Below are 22,332 nucleotides of genomic sequence, written 5' to 3'. Positions count from 1 at the left end.
CGTACAGTAACCTGTACCTGTTTCAACCCATCTCCACTGCCCCCACTATAAACTTTGCCATCCAAGAGAAGTGAAGTAGAAGACAATAGAGTCTGCTGAGATAATCTACCGGGGAAAACTGCTGGAAGTTACCAGGGCGTGGCCGTGCGGGTATATAAGGGGGAGTGTGGCCCACAAATGGGCTGATGCCTTGGGGACTGAAGAACAACTGCAGGTGGACGACATCGGGGCCGACTGTTGGAAATCAACATGGTGGAAACCATCAAGAAAGACTGTTCGAGATTAATCTACTCTATTAGAAACCACCGGGACTGCAGATAGTCATAGCCTTGTGCAACGTGTGAGTTGCACTCTCACCTTGTAAATATGTTATCGTCGGGAATAAATCATCTAGAAAATGAAACCTGCGAAGGAGCTTCTTTACACATGTAAGAATGCAGGACATGCTTTATCAGCAGGCCGTTGTTTTTGTCTACAACAGACTTATGCACACGATCTTGAAAATGGCATTTGATTAGGATTGTCACCTGCAACCCATTATGAAATCGTCCAACTACCAAAACCCTTGTCTGCATTATACCTAAGACTTTTGACTTGTACATCTCGTAATTTTCAGACGACGGGTTGACCAACGTGGCAATGTTATTTTCTCATTTTATTGACAGTAAACAAAAAACATGGCATAGTTTTTAATTTCCCTGTTAACTTGTACATACGAGTGAAACGGTGGCACAATGGTTTGTGCATTGCACTATGAATCAGGCCACTTGAGTTTGATTCTCGGTTATAGTTAACATCAAACAAACTGACCATGAGCCTTTTCGTTATCAACCCACGTTGAAAAGCATGATGGCGTATGGTGAAACAATCTCCATGACTGATCCAGTATGGGAAGACTTCACCCATGACAATGGTTATACATTTATCACTGTTTTTGTTGTATATTAACACCAAAGGAGTAACTTCATACCTGTCAGCCAGCCTATATATACTCATAGATAAACTTTCGCCTAAACAGCACCATTGGGATGAAGCTGACTTGGTATCTTCCATACTCTTTGGTTCTTTCGGTAAAGTCACGTAGGTATAAAATAAAATAAATCACGACGTTTCGGGTGCAACACAAGCGTCCGTCATCAGATGGCAAAGCATGATCTGCTGTTGAGGCAGAATGTTTAAAAGAGTTTGAAATGGGTGTAGCCCAAGGGCCATAAATAAGTGGGCGGGGCCAGTGATGTTAATGTGAGAAATTAGCATGTAAATGTAAGAACGGAGAGCGGCCTCCTCATAGAGGGCATGAAAGGGGCTATGTTAATGTGAGAGATTAGCATGTTAAAGTAATATCGAAGAGTGGTGGAATCCAAAGGCATGAGAGTGCAATCCAAAGGACATGTGAGCATGAGAGATCTAAGAGAGAGGCATAGAGAGAGACACAAAGAGTCGGAAATAACAGCTGACATAGGCAGGTAGGATGGAAATATCAGAGTCATAAAGAAGGTACACCACTCTGTGCTATCGTCTCCACCAAAGAGTATGAATCCCTGCATTCATGAAAGCTTTAATTTAAGATTATTCCAGCAAACTTTACCGTCTTCTACCTCGAACCTTCCCTCGTACGGTACCATGCACCTGTTTTCACCCATCTCCACTGACACCACTATAACTTTTGCCATGTACAGTACCCTACATCACCCTCTTCTGCCCATAAAAATATCTGTCCCGGCTAAAACTCTAATTTAACAGGTCCCTGCAGGGTGGGCTGGTAGGAACATTGGAATTTTGCGCAATTTTATTTTTACACCCCAATAGCACGAGATTTCACTTCGTTAAAGTATTGAAAGGGGACGGACGGACGCATTAATCTATTGCAAGCTGGTACACTCATCTATTGCAGGCTGGTACACTCCGTTTACAACTTCGTTCCTACCAGTAATAGGGAACTCTATGTGGGAATCAATGGGATCGCACACGGGATTCAGTGATGTGGGCATGGAGTACAAAACATTTAACCTCTGGGTTAATGCTTAACATAGGCGCTTGAATCAAGGGGGGGAAGGCATTACAACCCAACTTGACCATTCAGTATCATCACCAAACTCTTACGTGGGCTGCCCTATTGAAGGTGTACATTCTTAGGCAAACAATACGCAACATCATTAGCCCTACATTTACAACAAGCCATCAATATGTACTGTAGGTGTGGTCGAGCAGCACATTCGACCTGGTGACACTCCTTCTCGGCACCTCTCTAAATTAGTCCGTCGGCCTCCCTCATCGTGGCCATCTTCATTCCGGTCGATCCTGAGAGGAGAGTGCGGGGGCAGTATTTCTGTGAGGAGGATGCTCCCCTCCCTGGCATTCATCACGACGCCCCTGGACACGGCTTTGTGAGCCTGAACGATCCCTTGTGACGTCAGTTCTCTATATGGTTTAGGGCGACTCGGATTAACCACCCATCTCTGGCGTCCCATTTGGATGCGAACACTTTGCGGGCAGAGGATTTTAACAATTCCACTGGGCTTTGCCAAGGATGGTGTAGTTTGGCGGATTTTCTAACCCGGACCTCAGGACAGTGTAACCAGGCCCGATCACCCTGTTCAAAGGGTACAGGCGTCTCCGTTCATTTCCGCAACCGTTTGTTTGCTATTTGCGATCTGCCTGACTCTGCTATCGCGGCTTCACGAGCTTCACAGAGCTTTTTTAGTGGCAGTCTGAGGGAGGCTGGTGACGACACAACTTTAGCAGGGAAAGCCACCAGTTGGTCCTCAATAGGTGGCTCAGGGTCTCTCCCATACATCAAAAAGAAGGGGAAGAGCCCGGCCGATGCATGTGGCACTCTACAATATGCCCCTAGGACCCCTGGGATGTGCAAGTCCCAGTCCATCTGATCACCATTTACAACATGGCACAACATTGCGGACAGCGTGCGGTTAAGCCTATCTACTTGTCCATCACAATGCAGGTGGTATGGTGGCGTTCGAATTTTTCTTAGTGCCCACGATATTACAAACCTCTCGCAACAGGTTAGTAGAAAAATTCTGACCCTGGCCTGCTAGACGTTTCTCAGTGGGGCCCTTGTCCAATACATAGCCATGGAGAAAGGCTTCTGCTATTATTGCAGCCGTTTGGTCATTTATCGGCCATGCAACGAGCCAGTGTGTGCAATACTCCATCCCCTCGAGCAAATATTTATTTTATCCTTGCTGTTTTAGGAAATGCACCCAGGATATCCAACGCTACTAGTTCGTTTACCCTCACCACTGCGATCGACTGCAGTGGAGGCTGTATAGGATGGGGAGCAGGTTTCCTTTTTGCACACTCCTGACAATGATTACCCGCTCGCGTACATCTTTTGACATAACTGGCCAAAAATATCGAGCCTGCAGTGTGAGCAATGTGTTTCGGTGGCCCAAGTGCATTTGTTGTTTGGCGTGCACTTCTAGTAGCAACTGTTTTTGCAAGGGTTTTTGCACCACTAGGCAACAACGCTGCATCTTCATGTCCCACCTCATCAGGAGTCCTCGCCATGGGATGAATGGCTCCCCATTTTGACCAGTTTGAGCACATTCAGCTGCCTGTGCAGCCAATGACTGTATAATTTCATCCTGTTTTTGCAATCGGATTCATTCGGTCCTTATCAGCCCAAGATCATGATCTGTGGGTGGTACATCATTTTCTATCGTTGCTGTGTTTATTGACATCACCTGTCTCGGCGAGTCAGGGAGGGTCGGTTTACACCATGCTGCTCCTGTCGCTGCTGCTACGACCGATCTCACTAACTTTTTCCACTTAGCCCGAGATGTTGGCCGAATTTTCCCTGTTGTTTCACTCCAGGTCGATGTGATCGAGTGCTGTGCTAGTGATGTTGGTGATGAGGGTTTTGGAAATGAGGTGCACGTGTGATCTGGCTGGGTGTACAGGCGACACGCCTGGGTGTTTCTTGGTTGTCTCGGGATGACTTCCCCTCGGCAACCTCTCGCGATGTGGCCCGACCTCCCGCAGTGGTAGCAGTACATCACCGCATGGTCCTGAATTCCTCCGTGGTTGTGCCATGGTCGCTGATGCTGTAGTTGACACCTTGAATCGTTGAACCCCTGGATGGCCACAGCCATCTCTTCCAAGGTCGCCTGCAGATCACCCTCCATGCTGGGCATTGCGGCGGTCCCTGTTGTTGCTGTCCCTGTTGGCTCCGTTGGTCCTCCTGCTCCTCCATTCTCCATCACCCTTGTCACATGGGCTGCTACTTCACATGGTGCCCTGGGATCTGTGTGTGCCCAGAGGCATTTAGCAAACTACATTGAAGTTTGCTCACTCTCTGGCAAAATCGGCAATGTAATGCCACTTTGATAGAGGAGAATTTGTAGCCGCTCCGCCACTAGCACGTCTCAGGTTGTCATGTCCATCCTTGGAAATGCCACATCTGCAACCGCATGCAAGGTACTTCTATAAGCCATCAGTGGCTCGCTATCTCCTCTTCTCCAGGATGAAAATTGCTGCCTTGCGCTGGACGCAGGACAGAAAACATCGGCCATCCCTTGACAACCTTGTTGGGTTGTGGCAGGTTGATTTTCCGGGATCATAAAGAAGGCCAATAGTGCTCTGTCATCCAACACCGTAGGCAGCAGTCGTAGCACTTCATCGTCAATCAATCGGCTGACTCTGACAGCTGCTTCAAATCTTTTGATGAATGCAATACAATCACCTCCCGTATTTTTATGCATGGTGGTCAAGGTCTGTTGAACAGCTTCTAGTTGTGGTTGAGTCATTTGATTGGTTCCCGCCTGCTGCTCGACGGGGGGAAGCGATGGCTGCTGCCCTATGGCGCTTTCTCCTCGCCATTGCGGTCCATGGTGGAGATGGATCTGGCTTCAGCCGCGCACTACCTGTTCCTTCCTCTTCTCTTTTCTTCATCATCGAAATTATCAGTCGATCCACCACTGAGGTAAGGTGGTCCAACCTGTCCAACAGCTGCCGCCAATTTTCTTTGTTCGGCGATGCTGGTTCTTGGGTCTTTGGCGGAGCATCCACTTCCATCGGGAACTTGGCTGCCAACGGGGTCCGGCTCTCACTCCCGCCATTTGCCGAGTCTGAAAAACCTGGAGCGCTTAGGGTTGATAACTCGTTCTCTGCAGGAGCTCTTCGGCGGGTCTTCCTTCTTGAACTTGTAGACTGTATCCCACCACTGCCACCAGAAGCTTCTTTGCAGGTTCCATTTTTGAGAAGAGAGTGCAACTCACACGCTTCACAAGGGTATGACTATCTGCAGCCCCAGTGTTTTCCACTACATTCATCTCGAACAATCTTTCTTAATGGTTTCCACCATGTACAACAGTCGGCCCCGATGTCATCCACCTGCAGTCGTCCTTCAGTCTCCGAGCTAGCGCCCCAATTGCGGGCCTCGCTCTCCCTTTTCTACCCACGCAGCCTCGCCCTGGCAGCTTGCAGCAGTTTCCTTGGTACATTCTTCCAGCAGACTCAACCGTCTTCTACGTCCTTTCTCTTAGATGGCAAAGGATATAGTGGTGTCAGTGTTGATGGGTGGAACAGATGCAGGGTACTGTACGAGGGAAGGTTCATGTGAGTCGTACTTTTGCGTTGTAAATACGTTATCGTGAAATAAATCATCTAGACAATCTAACCTGCGAAGGAGCTTCTTTAAACACGTGAGTGTTAGACTGCGTATTTCCATTTTACCAGTGGGTCAATGAGGGAAGCGGATGGTGAGTAAGGTAGTGAGTGATGGGATGAGTAGGTCATTGGTGAGATTGTGAAATAGTGCGTGAGTGATGTTGGCACAGTGAATTATCAGGTGGTTGCCTGAGTTATCAGGTCAATATATGACTCATGAGGAAGGAGAGGACGTATTTATGTGAGTCATAAAGTAAGGGAAGTGGGTGAGTTCATAATGGAGTAAGTAGTAATTTATTTAGTTAAAACAGGCGAGAACTAAAGAGACTAGGATGATTCTCATTTGCAAGAGAGACCTGGATCACCAAAATAACAAAAGCTAAATAAAAACACAGAGTTACAGTAATGAAAAGCATATATAAACAATAGAAAAACAACTGCTGTGTCTCATGGGAAATCGATATAATGGAGTTAAGGGATGATAGAATATGTGAGTAATGTGCGACATGGATGTCCTCTGGCCCCTACACGACTTAACATTTTCTTTGACTACTTAGTAATGAGACGATTTCCATGGATGTACCAGTAGAATTTATATCTGGTATAGATATAATGGGAGGCTGATCGATGCACGAGTCCGGTCATGGTATGGCTCTCTATAGTTAAACCATATTATGAATGCGGATGATCTGGTGATTACTGCCCACTCTAAGGAGTTGGAGACACTCCATCTAAACACGGAACATGCTACTAAAATATGGGCCGTTACCATCAGCCCCACAAAATCAAATCACCTCCCTGGGTATTTTACATCATCAAAATGCTCCCCTCCCTCAATTCCCCATGTATTTTGAGGCAGTTGTGGAGAGAGTGGAGATATTTCCGTACTTGGGCAGTGTGCTCATGACCAACTCTGTTTTGGGAGCCGAGGTCTCACTTCGATTCATTCGAGCGGCATTATATTTTCATCAGCTGCGTAACATTGTATGGAAGCTACCTGATCTGTTACTCCATACAAACCTTCATGTCTTCTGGACCACAGTTATGCCTTCCCTTATTTCTCTCTATAGGATTATCTGCAATGGTTTGAAACATTTGGTCTAGCCTGCCTACGATCTATCCAGGGTTTAACCAGACTGGACTTTGTGAGGAGGCCAAAATTTCCTAAAATATCTAGACAAAGGCTCATCAGTGGGCTCTTCCGGCAAGTCAGGCTCCATTGGCTGGGTCATGAAGTCTATATGCACTGTCACCGCATCCCCAAGCAGCTTCAATTTGGGCGGATAGATCATGCTAAACAGGCGCGGCATGGGCTACAGAAGAGATGGACTGATGTGGTACAGAAGGATGTGGAGCTGATTGAACTTGCTGATGACTGGTAGCAGCAGTGTCGCGATAGGCCTATGTGGAGGAGGTTCATGAAAGACTCTACTGGGGAGGTGGAGGCAGTTGCCCTCCAGCAATAGCGTAGGGCAGCGGAGCGACACTCATAACAATGAGCAGAGCGCTATATGACTGAAACACTGAAATTTGGCACAGTGGGGAGCACGGCTTTTGCATCTGCCCGTCATCACCTTAAGTCAACCCATGGTACCTGTGTCTATTCATGACTTCCTGCCAGCCATCCTTCGACACTTCAAGTGACCTCAAAATGCACCAAGCACCGCACAAAAGCGCTGTGGTGATGTCACTGCCACTTAGGGGCAAACGGCGAATATTGTCTTCTTGTTGTGCGTGTGTGCACGGACGCATATACCCCTGTGAGTGTGTGTGTGGGGAGAGATAGTGCAATGGTGAACACTGTCTACCATCCCACCGATCCCAGTTCGATTCCCACTCACGACCAACACCTTTAACGATTATATTAATGGTTGCTGGGCTTTCCGTCGATTGACTCAGCCTCAAATAAGTGCCTGGTGTGGTGTGTAAATATCACCACTGGCGAGACAAAGGCAGCCGGGCGTGGTGCTGTCCACGCACCCCCTCGTGCGACATTCCAGCCTTCATAGGCGCTGCTGGCTAACAGCACTTGCCCCAACATTCTGGTTAGGCTATTCGGGGGATGACTGTCGCTGTTGTGTGTGTGTGTGCTTGCGGGCGTTCACCCCCAACCCTCCCGTGTGCAGTTATGGGGACTCATTATGCCCCCTCCCGACAAAAGGTCCCACATCCAGACTCAAGGTAAGTGACATTAAAAACATATTTTTTGTCCTATTTACGTAACTTTATTTTTTGTTTACCATACAGTATTTATTACAGTATTATTTGCAAATGTATAATATTCCGTGTTATGACTTTAACATTGCTTCAAAATTTTTGTTAAACCGTAATACATTTTACAACACTTCCAGTATGTGAATTTAAATACAGTACACTATTTTATTCAGACTTATGAACTGTTCGACTCACTAACGATTCTCTGTAATGGAATCCAAAAGTTGTACTATTCATTAACAACATCTCCCATTGGTATGGTTGACTACATGTGATGCAAAATAAGTTAAACATAGATAAATATATATTGTACAACACTTTCCCCAACAGTGTTGAGGCTACATGGGGGACCTTTGTGTTTGTGCTTGTGATTGTATTGTGGAGGTCTTCTTAGGTGCTGCTCCTTGCTAATAGCACTTGCCCCAATAGTCTCTTGAATCTATACGGGAAACGTTTGTCTTTGTGAATAATGTTTTAATTGGGGCGGTGTCATTTTCTAAATTGCCCCAATGTTTTAAAATGGTCGACTTGCGTTTCAGCCATTTTCGGACCCAATTAATACATCTCTTCATTTCTGGGGCTTGGTGGCGGTGGTGGCAGCTGTGGCAGTGGCGGTGGCAGTGGCGTTGGTGGTGGTGGCATCTTTGTAAATTTGAGAAATGGCGCATTTCAGCTCTTTCAGCTGTCTATTGAGATGCCGGCACTCTTTGCGCATCTGCACTTCGCCGTGCCACTTTTCCTCGTGACGCGCCAGCTTCCCGCGCAGCCTAAACTGCTCCTGCCCTCTCTGTGGATTCAGGAAGTTCAACTCCCTCAGGTGGATGCGCAGCGACCTACGGAGACCTTCCTTTTTACAGCGCAGCGACATTTGCCGCTGTGCTGCATTGCAGTCTCGGAGAAAATCCGCACGGAGAGACGCACGCTCGCAGCCAGGCACTCTCGTGGACTCCAGCTCTAACTGGCGCTCTTTAAGCTGTTGAACCAGGGCCCTGTTCTCTCTCTGGAGAGTCTCTCGGTTATCCATCAACTCCTCCTGCTGATACTGTAGCTTCAGATGGGGCGTCTTGTTCCCCTGACAGAGCTCCACATTCTGCTGGCCCATCCTCTCCGTTTGCAGCGTCGTGGTCTCGCGGTGAAAGTCTGAGATGGAAAGCGTACAACGAAGATAAATGAAGATCTCCATCCCAAGCAGGGCCAAGAGCAGAACGCCAACGATCAGCAGCGCCATGCTCAGCTCGTGTTGACGGCACACGGGACAGAAGCAAGTGTGAGGCACGTCACGAAGGGGCGTTATTTATATAACTTCTTTACCGGATGTGACGTACACGTTGACGTAACAGCCATCCCTGCCCACTTATTGTCAATCATTGCCAACCACGTGACTCCACGGCCCCGCCCCTAACAGCGCAGCTCCTCCCCCATACTCCTCTTCCGCCTTCCCCACGTGACGCGAAGCGAGCCAATCACGCGAGAGGCGGCGCGATGGGCGGTGGGGGGGCAAGATCACTCCACGTCGCGAGCGGGAGGAGGAGGGACTAGGGGGAGGGGCCAGCAGGGACGAGGGGGAGGGGCCAGTTGGAACGAGGGGGAGGGGCCAGGAGGGACGAGGGGAAGGGGCCAGGAGGGACGAGGGGCCAGGAGGGACGAGGGGCCAGGAGGGACGAGGGGGAGGGGCCAGGAGCGGGAGGGGGGGAGCCGTGGCGCCGCTCTTGGGCCGCGAGGCCTCCCCCTGGGCCCGCGGCGCCACGCGGAGACCGCGACAGCAGCAGCAGCAGGAGGTGGTGGTGGTGGTGTTTGTGGTTGTAGGCACGGGAGAGGTGGTGGTGGTGTTTGTGGTTGTAGGCACGGGAGAGGTGGTGGTGGTGTTTGTGGTTGTAGGCACGGGAGAGGTGGTGGTGGTGTTTGTGGTTGTAGGCACGGGAGAGGTGGTGGTGGTGTTTGTGGTTGTAGGCACGGGAGAGGTGGTGGTGGTGTTTGTGGTTGTAGGCACGGGAGAGGTGGTGGTGGTGTTTGTGGTTGTAGGCACGGGAGAGGTGGTGGTGGTGTTTGTGGTTGTAGGCACGGGAGAGGTGGTCACGGACAGGCGGTGAGTGCCGGGTGATGGAGGGGGGGGGTGAGGGAGTGGATTTCAGGGTGAGTGAGTTAATGAGGAGAATTAATAGGTGAGGAGGGTGAGTGAGTTGAAGGGTGAGGTGAGTGAGTGGGTGAGTGGTGAGTTCACGACAGGGAGATTGGGGCTGAGTGAGTGAACGCAGCGCACGGTAAAGATCCCCTGAGAGCATTCGCAAGAGTTGGACATTGAGTGCCGCTGTCAGGGTCCACACGTAAATTACTCACTTGGCATGATATACAAATTAACCATTGTAAACGATAACTTTAAAAAGTCCGCTATTTGTCAGAGCTAATGCGATGTGCCTTCAGCATATTTGTAGCACGTTATAACCAACGTCAACATCGTCAGTTAGAGTAACCATTAGTCCATACGTGTCACTTGCTAATAGTCCCCGGGTCAATCACAACTTTGCCGTGCGTGCAGGCTTTGTCTCTGGCTGCTCGCTAGGGCTGCGATGCCTTTCCATGCCACAAGATGACGTTCATTGCTCCTTCCACACCGCGACAATATTTACTGCAGTGTTCTATAACGCGGTAGTTGCGTTGTGTAAACTCCCTCGTTACAATGACTAATACAGGGTAAAGCACAGTCCGTGATAAAAGCGTGAGATGCGTGTGTCGGCTGAACAAAGACTGAGGCGCGTGGGGAGCATCAGGAAGCATCCAGCAGCATCCCAATGCCTTGTGTGACGCTGTGCCCAGGCAGCCGTACAACCGCACATTCCTACTCGCGCGACGTGGTTCTGTTGACTCAATCGCGTTATATCCACTTAGCATCCGTGTCATAAAACGTGTTCCCTAATACATTCATCGTGCTATATCCAATTGGCGTTATGAAAACACGCGTTGAGGCAGAACGAACTCTATAAACTATTTTTATTTTACCAGGTGAGACCCACTGAGCTATGTGGCTGTTTTCCAGAAGCGACCTGTCCACAAATGATAGATCAGCTAAATGGCTAATCACGTTAGAAATGTGTAGCACCAGCCACAAATACTCTAGACATGGATCCCCTTTGACAGGGTCAGTGTCTACTTAGATTCACTCACTCCGCCTATTGTCATGCGGCGTGTGCAGCTGCGTCGTGACACTTGGTAGAGTGCTGTCTTTGAGGCAGAGAGCTTTACAACCGTGTGCAGTGGTTAATTTGCTTAACAGCTTTACACCGAACTCCTTGCTTGTGGTAAAACATGTTTGCGACTTTGCTGATCGAGAACTATGCAGATTTAGATTTATAGTAACATGTACTTGGTGTGAGATGAACTTCCAAATAATTTCCTTTGCTCAACATCTTGCAATTAATGTCTTTTTAAATGGTCAGCTTAAGTGATTCCGTGATGTTTATGTAACTTTACCATTAAAATAACCTATGGAGCACAATTATTTCAGTATTATTTTTCATAAGTAAACTTTAAACTGAACCCATATGTGATATTATATTGATTGATTATTTTATTTTTTAATGTAGTCTACATGCTCTTCTGGGGATATTACCCCACATTTACCATTCATTGATGTTCCCTTTGACATTGGTAATTGGCATTGTCACACCATAGTAATTCATGGGCAATTATGTAATTCGCTCTGTCTATCTCTCTCTGCATCTGTCTGTGTGGGTGTCTCTCTCTGCCGGTGTGTTTTTCTTTGTATGCGTCTTTCGTGTGTCTCTTTGTGTATGCCTCTCTCTGTGTGTGGATGTCTCTCGGTGTCTGTGTCTCTTTTCCACGATGTGGTGTTGTATTTACATGCAAATTCTACCTCTAGCCCCGCCCACTTACTCTTGGGCTGAGCTTATCTCAAGCCAATATAACTTCGTGTTTCAGCAGCTTTCTCGCTATATTTTTTCACCTGATGATGGTTGCTTGTGTTGCGATCGAAACGTCGTGATCTATTATTTTTTCTACCTACGTGACTTTACCGAAAGAACCAAAGAGTATTGTGATTGTAATTTTGATTGTGATTGTTGTGGTGGAGGTGGTGATATTGATGGTGGTGTTAACGATAGCGGTGATTTTGGTGGTTGTAATGGTGGTATTGATGGTGGTAATGGTGGTTGACTATTACCCCTCTCGTGTCCTTCCACCACCAGGTTTAAGAATCTGCTGGTGTCTGTGCTGGAGGTGGACGTCGGATATCTGTGCAGTCTGGAGTGGTGGACAATAGACTTCTGCAGCTCAACCAGGTGGACGCACTGGGCAGGGAGCAAGATGGTGGTGGCCTTAGAGACCCACTTACTCCCACAGAGAGCCATAGACTCACTCACAGAGTGCACTCACACAGAGAGCCAAAGTCTCACTGACACAGAGCCATAGGCTCACTCACATGGAGACACATAGACTCACTCACACAGAGAACCATTGATTAACTCATTGTTTTTTTCGGTAAAGTCACATATGTAGAAATACCATAAAATTATATTAAAATAAATCAAGCACGACGTTTCGACCGCAACACAAGCGATCTTCATCAGGTGTAAAAACAAATAGCACATAAGGTGACATCAACGCAACACATAGAGAGTGTTAAACTGCACGGAGGTAAATACAACAAGAAGATGAGAGACGAGAATTCAAAAAACCTAAGAAAATTTTACGTGATGCAATACCAGTCGGCCAACGACACAGTTAGACACTTGCCTGGCAGACCACGAATTTCAGAAGAGTGCTAAATTTCGTGTTCATCCTCTGGGTTGAACATACCAGCATAGACAGAGTGAACAAATACGAGGTATAAGATAGCAGAAATACATATACAGGGACACAAGAGGTAAGAAGAGGAAAGACGGACAGAGAAGCAAGAAAAAAGGAGCCGGATGGATGAACAGACAGAGGCTTAAAATAAGTAGCAGAGGTGGGGGGAGGGGCCGAAGAAAGCAAGGGGCACCCCACCCCACCCACCCCACCCACCCACCCCACCCCACCCACCCCACCCCACCCACCCCACCCCACCCCTCCCACCCCTCCCACCGATCCTCCCCCCAACCCTCCCCTCAACGCTCCTTTCACTCCTCCCGTCACCCCTCCACCCCTCTCCTTTCTGCTGCGTAAGGGCCAGAGGCTGAGAGCACAGCAGAGGAGGCTACACGGGGAACTGGGCCGCGTCAGGGGCGAGAGACGCGGGGCGACTCGACACTTCACAGCGGCCTTCATAGATGTGTACTGCTTCATTCATAGGAGCTCAATAACAGCACTTGCCCCACCAGTCTGTGGAGCTCCATGGGGGATGTTTGTGTCGGAGCTCGTGCTGTAGGCATAGACGACGCGCGACCGTGGATCCTCTATAGGGAGCGCTCGTCTGCTGTGGGTCGCATGGAGCTGCACGAGCGGACACCGCCGCAGCGATTCCCATACCGAGTCACGAGATAGGCGCTGGGAAACAATTGCGCTGAAGTGTGTTGCTGGGTGGATGAAGCGAGCACCACCATGGTGTGCTTGCCTTGTATGGTCAGTCGTGTGACTGATTATTATAATATATTAATTCACACCTGTGCACCGTGTCATGGCAGTTTCTCTGTTTTCCTTCATTGCATTTTTATTTCAGAAATATTTCACCTGCAAAATAGATTGAGTTTGAATATCTCATGCGAAAGGGTGCCCAGGGCATGTGGGGTCGTCCAATTGCACAGTGTTTAGCGCACATCACTACACACCCATGGACTAAATCCAGAGGCGAGTGACAAATGAATCAGTTCTGCCCCCCTCGCTTCACCAACCCGCACTAGTCGGCGTGGTGAAATATGGTAAAAAATCAACACGACCGACAGGGCATAGGGTGTCCATTATCCAGAAGGGCTTTACTTTATTATCACATCCACATCTAATTGTGGATTTGGTTATTTTTCTTTAGTTATCTTTGTTGTATAAATACAACTTGACAAGATGTGTACTGCTTCATTCTGGTACATTTACTGTTTTTCAGTGCATTTCAGCACTGGGTGTGTTTGTTGGATTTATTGTTTGTCGATTTTTCATTGAACTGACAAATGGTGTAACCTGGTCCCTTGGGTACCCAGGCCTTCCTATAGTATAACTCCAGGAATCGGCAGATTTTTATTTTATTGTACCAAGTAAGGACCACTGAGCTATATAGCTATTTTTCAAAAGCAACCTGGCCACAAATCATAGCTCAACGAAGTGGCTTATCACGTGGAAATTTGTAGCAGCCAAATACTGTAAACGCATATTTCTAAATGTGGAGGGAAAAAAACTCGAGGATCCAGAGAAAAACCCACGCCACCACGGGGAGAATATGCAAACTCCAAATATCCAGGCGTTGGGGTTGGAATCGAACCCACGACCTCCTGCATTCCAGGTGAAGGGGATAACTTGTTGCCACCACTGAGCCCCTTGTTAATCTGATGTGGTATACTGGTACAGCACCTGGTGGCCTCGGTCACTTTACTGACCTTTGCACCATTGTGTAGTCGGTTCAATTGAGTCGCAGACATACTCTTTGGAGGCAACAAATGTATTTATACCAACACGAAGGGGTAACTTCCCTTTTACCAGATAACAACCTATGGTGGTGGACCACCAGGCTATCTGCGCTAACACTCTGGGATAGCTACAACGAGCAGGACTCCAGCTTGAGTCCTGCCCATGTGTTGGTGACTCTTCACGGACGTTGAATGTAGATCTTTCAGAAGACAACAGCAAAGCTGAACCCCGGTCCCTCTGGGGACCCGGTTTATATGCTTACCAGTCGTGGCCGGCTCCGCCCTTGGCCACAACTACCTTCTCGATTCCTATTGCAAGATCTCGCCCTGACACGTGACTACCCACTAACCCCAACTTGTGGCCCCTGTGTAGAATTTACCCGTCATGTACCTTCCAGGGTCAAACAAAGTGCAATGGCCCACATTAACCTCATTCATGGCTGACACTTTCACACCCCTCCTATAGAGAACAGCACTGCACGCCACACGTGGTGCCACTCAGCGCCATGACTCAGCGCTCACCAAGCCCCACTAAGGCTGGTACTACACCCACATATATGGGGTGTCGGTGATGTAATTACATCGCACGCCGTGCCTCTCAGGCCGGCACTACACAGTGGCATTCCCGATGTCACTACATTACCCCCCTCCCCCCCCCATTCGTAGCATTCAGCCGTCCTGGCTGTCAACTCCCCCTTAAAACTAACCAAGTGAATAAGTTCTAGATTTGAAGCTTTCGTGACTGCAAGGATCCATACTCTTTGGTTCTATTCGGTAAAGTCACGTAGGTAAAAAATAAAACAACAAAATTCATGACGTTTCGGCCACAACACAAGTGGCCTTCATCAGGTGAAGGGGACCGTACTGTCATGAGGACAGCGTTGGAGTGAAGACAGTCCAGCCCAGGTCGCGTCCTTTTAAGCTGTGTGGGAGGAAACAAAATACTTTGACAAAGGAATTAGCATAAAATGACCGTAACGCACAAGAGGACCGGCACGGGGGGGGAGGGGGTGTTAAGTGGAACGTAGAGGACCGGCACGGGGCGGGAGTTTACAAATGTAGGTGTGAAGTGAAATAAGCTTCTATGAAAGTTTGGTATATCACTATTTGGATAAATACCATTGAAAATTAGTTTAATGTTTGGTATGATTTAGAACATCTTTCCAATGGTTGCTTAAGTGAATAAGGTGATAAAAAGCGAGTAAAAGTGACTAAACGCTATGTGTGCCTCAATAATTAACAATAACAAATAGCATATAAATACCCAAGCCCACCTATACAATATATACACTAGCTACAAATGTACAGAACAACACGAGAAAGTATAAAACGCGAATGCACGGAATCCCCTCCATCACCAACAACTCCCATCCTCACTGTGTAACAATACCCATAAGCACAACAAAGGCTAGGTTCAGCCAATAACCGATATGGCCTACTGAGTGTGACAAGCAACTGATGGTGTGGGAGTGTGTGTGCATGGGTGTCACAAAATCCGAAGAGTTTTTGAGCGAGTCCTCGTGGCTGGGTCTCCAGTGGAGGTGGGCTCACTCTCTCTGGAGGTCCCAGGGGGAATATGCAACTGTCCAGTCGAAGAGCAGTAGGCCGGGTCGACGGGTTCTCCTCTCCCGAATCAAGTGAAGACAGCGCAGGCGGCGGCTCGGGGGAAATCAGGCGCGCGGCACCTGAGGGAGGAAGCACACGACTCCGGTGAGGATCAACCTCAACGGGCACACATGCCAGCTCGCCGGACACATCTGTCCCTCGGCGCCCACAGTGTGGAGATGGAACAAACTCACAGGGAGCAATAAAGGGCTTAGGGCAAGAGGAGTGTACAAACCAACTCCGCCGCCCCAAGCGGATCTGGACACACTGCAGTCGAATGACCCGAATCACATCAACCAGCCCTCTCCAGGGTTTGAGCAAATTGGGCGATGTACCCAACGGTACCTGTGGACAGTGCAACCAAGCTCTGTCCCCAGAGCTTGGTTGCACTGAAGTATGGAAGCCCCTCAGCCATTCATTGGCCAATCGGCACAAATCAGAATTTACCCTGGAAGTCTCCCGCACTTCGCAGCACACGGAGTCAGAGATTTAAGATTTTGCCTTGTTGGGTGCGGCTTGTAACTGAACATGAATCAGGGGGTCGTGTTCTCGCTGACCTGATGACTCAACATGGAGGTCAGAGTCCTGTGCAGCCACCTCAACCATACCATCCGTCTGCGGATTGTGCGGTGACATGCGTACTTTCTTGGTTCACAACTAACGCACACCTCTTGCAATAATTTTGAAGAAAATGTTTTGCCCTGATTGTTCAGAAGACGTTCGGGAGCACTCTTGTCCATAATGTAGTGGGTAATAAACTGGAGGAAGCTTACTCTGAGGCAACACATTTATTATAACATTAACAGGTTATTACACAATGGGGTAATGGCCCCTTTCACCCGATACTCTATGGAGGTAGTCCCTCCAGACTAGCTTGCCTCTCACTGGCTATCACGGCATCTATACTGCTGGGGCTTGAGTCTTCCCTTGAGTCTTCACGGGTTATCAGCTGGAGCTTTCACTGGTACAAGCTCGAGCCGACCCTAGCCAGGGGTTCTGCTCTGCCCATTGGGCTCTTCTCTTCAGGGCTCCAGGATGCTCTTCAGTCTTCGGCCGGACAACAACTGCTGGGACCGCTCAGGGACCTGACTTATATATAGGCTCCTGGCTCACTCCGCCCCTGGCCACGCCTTCCTTCTAGGACCGTCTCCGAGGGTCTGGAGAATGACATCATCTCCCCAGCCCCCTTCCCGGGATCTGGGGTCCCGACCGTTGGCCACGATGCTCCCCCAGGGATTGCCTTGGCCAACGGCCCGTCATCATTAATCCAGCAGGTTCAGCCTCCCCTCTGCTCCCTACTGACACAAGCTAGTACTGACGGCTATGATTAGTGGCGATCATGTTCAACCATGCCACTACAATTACGTAGCCATTGAGGAATGCCTCAGTGATCTTTGCCGCCAACTGTTTGGGAAGCGGCCAGGCCACAGGCCATCATGAGAAATACTCGACTCCCACCAGAAAATATTTAGTCCCACAAGCGGCTTCTACCGCGTGCACTGCACACACCCCTTCAACAAATTGGCAGCATCCTCAGCCATGCCAGGCCAGAAGAAATCCGACTTACGTGTGGCCAATGCTAGTTTATGCACACCCAAGTGCAACAGACGCTCGTGCACCACCCAAATGACCTTACTCCGCAGGGCGGTGGGCACAACAATGTTGGAACATCGCATCTCTCCGCCCCAATGCATGAGCAATCCGCCTCTGAGAATGAAAGAGGCGACACCCCATCGATCCTCGCCCCCATCAGTCACTTTGACACGGCATCGCAATTTAAGCAGGGAAGCGTCCTCAACCTGGAGGCGCCCCCATTCGTCGTGGTCCAATCCAATGACAGCATCACGCGCCACTGGATCCCCAGCCCCCTCAGATGTTACAACCTCGGCCGATGCCGTAAGGGTAGGGGGCGAGTTTTCGTTGCGCGGCTTACAGTGACCGGAGCCCGAAAAACTTGCGCAACTCTCGTTCGTGGGTAATCGCGACAGGGCGTCCGCGTTCGTGTGATGGGAGCCTTTGCGATAGGTAACCTGAAAAGAGTAGTCCTGGAGGACCTCCAACCAGCGTGAAAGTTCGCCAGATGGCTGGTCAACCTGCAGCGCGTACTGCAGCGCCGCGTGGTCCGAGCGCATCTCAAAGTCTCTCCCATACAAATATGGAAGATACTGTTGCAAGAAAAACACGATAGCTAACAGTTATCAGCGTGTGACACAGTACCGCTGTTCAGCCGGAGACAGCACTCTGCTTCCTTATGCGATAACACTCTCGACGCCATTGACAACTTGATATAGAACAGCTCCAATGCCAGTGTTACTAGCATCTGTATCAAGGACAAACGGCAAGGAAAAGTCGGGGTAGTGGCAGGGAGGGGTGTTCACCAAGCCATCTTGGAGTGCAACAAATGCGGCCTCCTCATGGGTGGTGCCGATGTCACAAGTCGAGGAGACTGAAGTGCTGTGACAAAAGGGCCATTGCCTGAATCGTCTCTTACTATAAACATTTCATTTCAAAGCGGTGTTATCGAAGAAGTTTTTTTGGAAGATAAATAACATCGCTATGGGGGGAGGGGGACATAGCGGGATTGAGGGGGAGCGATTAGGTGGGTTATAGAGGTGGGTGTTGAGTAAAATAGTATCAGTGTCTTGTGCTCGAGCCTAGGGGCTATGCCAAGGGGCTAGGACATTCGAATGAACGTCTCATCTTGCCACATGCTTTTTTTACTATCTCCATCAGTAACAAAATCAATCTACAAAGCAACGCTGCTTCTAAAATCGGTATAGTACTCTGAAGCATGTAAAAATGGTAATGTACTGTCAATCGTATTTTAACAGGAGCATTGTCTCTTTAAAGGTCACGGTTTTTGTTGTTGACATGAACTCTATTGGCTTCCACCTCCCTGTTCACAGAGATCGTCAATAGAGGCTGAAGTCTGTTACTCGCGCACAGTCAGTCGAGGGAGTGATAGCCCCCACTGTGCCCTTCAGCCCGTGGCGTTGCCTATGGGACTCATTGTCCCGTAACATCCCGAGTTCACAATGTCGATTAAAGCGACACCTTTGTTTAATAACGATCCATGAAATGAGTGGGACTTTATATAGTGTGACAGTCTTGTCTTTGGGAATACTGTACTCATGTTTGTTTCTGTTGCCTGGTTTTTAATTGGTAAAGCTGTGATCGTGTTTGATCCCTCCACTGGTATCCGATTAATTTCTGCATCAAGCACAATATCCCCTTTGCTGTCTTCAAGTTACACCATGGACACACTCCTGTTTGCCTCTCCCTTCATCTCATTCCCCTCCCAATGTTCTCCTATATCGTCCCTACCATCTCGCTTTACTCCCCTTCACTCATTCTCCGCCCAGCAACCAAGGCTTCCAGTTGGAACTTCTAATCAACCTTTACTCATTCGGAGGTCACTCATTCCCTTTTCTTTTGATGCAATTATTTGGGCCTGTCACTTACCATCCACAGATTTCTCCTGTGATCATCACTGTATGTTCTCTCTTTAGAAATGTAGGCTGAATGTACACCACCTTGTTCCCAATGATGATTGTATCTCACTGATGTGCACATCACCTTGACAGAGGCTCTTTTTAAAGGCACTCTAATTGATTATTTCTCATTTCACAGCCTCCACTACACTATTCAGCAGATTATGCCCCACTTTGTTCGTCAAGACTTGCTTGAGGCAAATATAAGCATGGTCCAACAACCTCTATGACTGACACGGCACGAGTAAGACTGCCTGCAGTCCAACCAAAAAGGCTGCATCATTGAAAGCTGGTTTCAAGCCTGCCCTCCACGTGTGTTAAAAGATCTTACTCACCCATGTGATGATAGTTGAGCCTCTGGGTGTCAGCATTTCTGTTCTGATATTGCAAGTGTTGGATACTAGTGATTTCTTTCATTTTTCTTAGGGTACCTCTCACTTTATACTCAAATGGCTCAATGCAGAAGGTGTAGGGTCTTTGGTTGCTGTGGCTTGCATGAGCTCTTCAAAGGGATATGACGAAGAGCGATTCTGCATTTGGGAGCATAATTACTTCTAGCATGCTAGTTTCTGCCTTCAACTGCTGAGGAGCTTGCCACTGGCATTTGTAATTGCGCAGGAAATATTGAAGTAGGCTCCCCTGAGCTGACTGAAGTTTGCAAAGTCATCCTTTATTTGACTGAGAGTTATTATTCAACCGCTGCAGCTTTTCCATCAGGCCCCCTCTGTTCATGCCAGATCTGAGTTTTGCATTGCCTTCTTAGGCCCTTGTAGCAGTTTTTACGTTCTTTTTTCAATTAAACACCACGTTTAATCACTAATCCATTCATTTCCAATATTGCAACAGGTTGTTGGGCAGGTCTTGGCGGCGTTGTTTACATAATCTTGAAATTGTCCCAAACTGTTGGTTCCTCATTAGACAGGAGTGTGCATTACCACTGCCCACCTCCACATTACAACCATCCCCACCATAAGAATTATATCCAGTATGAGCTGGAGAAGCTTTTGTTGAACTTCGAGAGTACTACTAAGAAATGGGGTTTACGTTCATCCCCACATAAAAAAAGCACCTGCCTGGGTATTCTGTGTCATCGTATTCTCCCATCCCTCCACTCCCCATGACCAGTGGGGCAGTTTTTGACAGAGCAGAACAATTTTCCATACCTGGAAAGGGTGCATGTGACTAGCTCCAGTTTGGCAGCAGAGGTCATGCTCCGAATCGGTTGAACATAATTATCTCAGCTGCGTAACACACTGTGAATGCTGCATTGCCTGTCGCTCCATGTAAAGCTCTGGGTCTTCTCAGCCAGATATTCCCTCCCTTCTCTACATTTGAGAAATTTGGATCCCTTTTAAAGGAACATCCACACTGGTTTTGCATATCCAAGTTGTCTACGATCCACCGTGGACTTAACAAACTAGATTATGTGAGCAGCTTAGATCCTTGAATGATCTGGACAAATGCCCATCAGTGAGATACTAAGGCAGGTGAGGCAGCATTGGCTGAGTCATGTAGCCCAAATGCCCAGTCACTGTGTACCCAAACAGCTTCTGTTTGTCCAGATATAAGGGGCTTATCGCTATAGGCAAGAGTTTGACTGCTGTGTAACAGAAGGATGGTGGAGCTGTTTGGGCTTGCCAACAGCTCGACCAGTGGTTTCAAGATCAGCGTCTCTGGAGGAGTTTTGTGAAGGATGTCCGCCTCCAGCAATAACGGAGGGCGGAGGAGTGATGCTCACAACAACGAGCGGAGTGCAGAATGAGTAAAATGCAGCAAGGTGGAACAGTAGGGAGCACAGGTGGTAGATCTGCCAGTCATCCCTGTCACTCAACCCATGACACCTTTATCTATCCTGTAACCTCCTGCCCATGAGCCTTCGACAGTCCACATGACCTCAATGTGCACTTAGCCTGGCACAAACACTTTGTTGACGTCACCAATTTTGAGTGGCGAATGGCTTTTATTGTTATTGTGTTTATGTACCCACCCCTTCATGTGCCGTACTGGCCTTCTTAGGTGCTCGCTAGCAGAACTAATCCCAATAATGTAAAAAACGATATGGGAGATTTTTCTCATTTGTATCTTGTATGTTTGTGTACATCGCCTGTGTGTTTGTGGCGAGCCATGCTGCACAACAAACTCAGCCACAGTTATCAATAGCACGTGATATCTACACTGGTTTTGGGTCCTCTAGGTTGTGTCTGCATTAAATGAGTGCCTGGTACAATGGGTAATCAGTATAACCTATGAGACAAACGTGGCCAGGTGTGGTGCTGGCCATTTCTACCCCACTTTGCGTGCGGGTCTTCAAAGGGGCTCACTAACAGCACTTGACCCACCAGTCTGTGGAGCTACATGGGGGATGTTTGTGTTGAAGCTCGTGCTGTCGGCGTAGAAGACGCTCGACAGTTTATCCTCTGTAGGGAGCACGCGTCTGCTGTGTGTAGCGTGGAGCTGTACGATAGTGAAACCAATAGAGTTGTTGCGTCTTGGGCGTAAACATCAATGTATGTCCATTTGCCAGGTGTTATTTTTTTTATTTCCTGTGGAGATGTGTGCTTTATGAGAGAAAAAGCGACTAAGCCCACGCCCTCACCCCCTTCTCCCTATTACATTATCTCCTCGTACTCTTTGACTACTCATAAAATCATACGTATATAGTGACACCCCAGGGATAAATTAATATTGCTTGTTATAGCACATTCTTGTAAAAAGAACGCTGGTTAAGTCAGACCGGCCTGTATATGTACAGTATAGATATTTAGTTTGCAGCAATGCAATACACACAGCTCAATACACAAAGAGTTAAATGTATAAATATCTCATACTAAAGAATGGATTACTTG

At 48.2% G+C, this 22,332-nt stretch overlaps 1 long non-coding RNA gene across 1 annotated transcript; it reads left to right on the top strand.

Moving 5' to 3' along the window:
- The first annotated feature begins 12,004 nt into the window (after positions 1 to 12,004).
- On the top strand, positions 12,005 to 13,834 carry LOC142922987 (uncharacterized). The gene is made up of 2 exons (XR_012940456.1): positions 12,005 to 12,137; positions 13,004 to 13,834. It is a non-coding gene; the product is annotated as an uncharacterized LOC142922987 (long non-coding RNA).
- Positions 13,835 to 22,332: the final 8,498 nt, after the last annotated feature.

This window comes from Petromyzon marinus, unplaced genomic scaffold (genome assembly GCF_048934315.1).
Source record: "Petromyzon marinus isolate PM22_M1 ecotype Great Lakes invasive population unplaced genomic scaffold, UKy_Petmar_22M1.pri1.0 PM_Scaffold_24, whole genome shotgun sequence".
NCBI classification, from domain to species: domain Eukaryota; kingdom Metazoa; phylum Chordata; class Hyperoartia; order Petromyzontiformes; family Petromyzontidae; genus Petromyzon; species Petromyzon marinus.
Note: the sequence above shows the minus strand (reverse complement) of the source record. Positions and strands in the feature narration are given on the sequence as shown.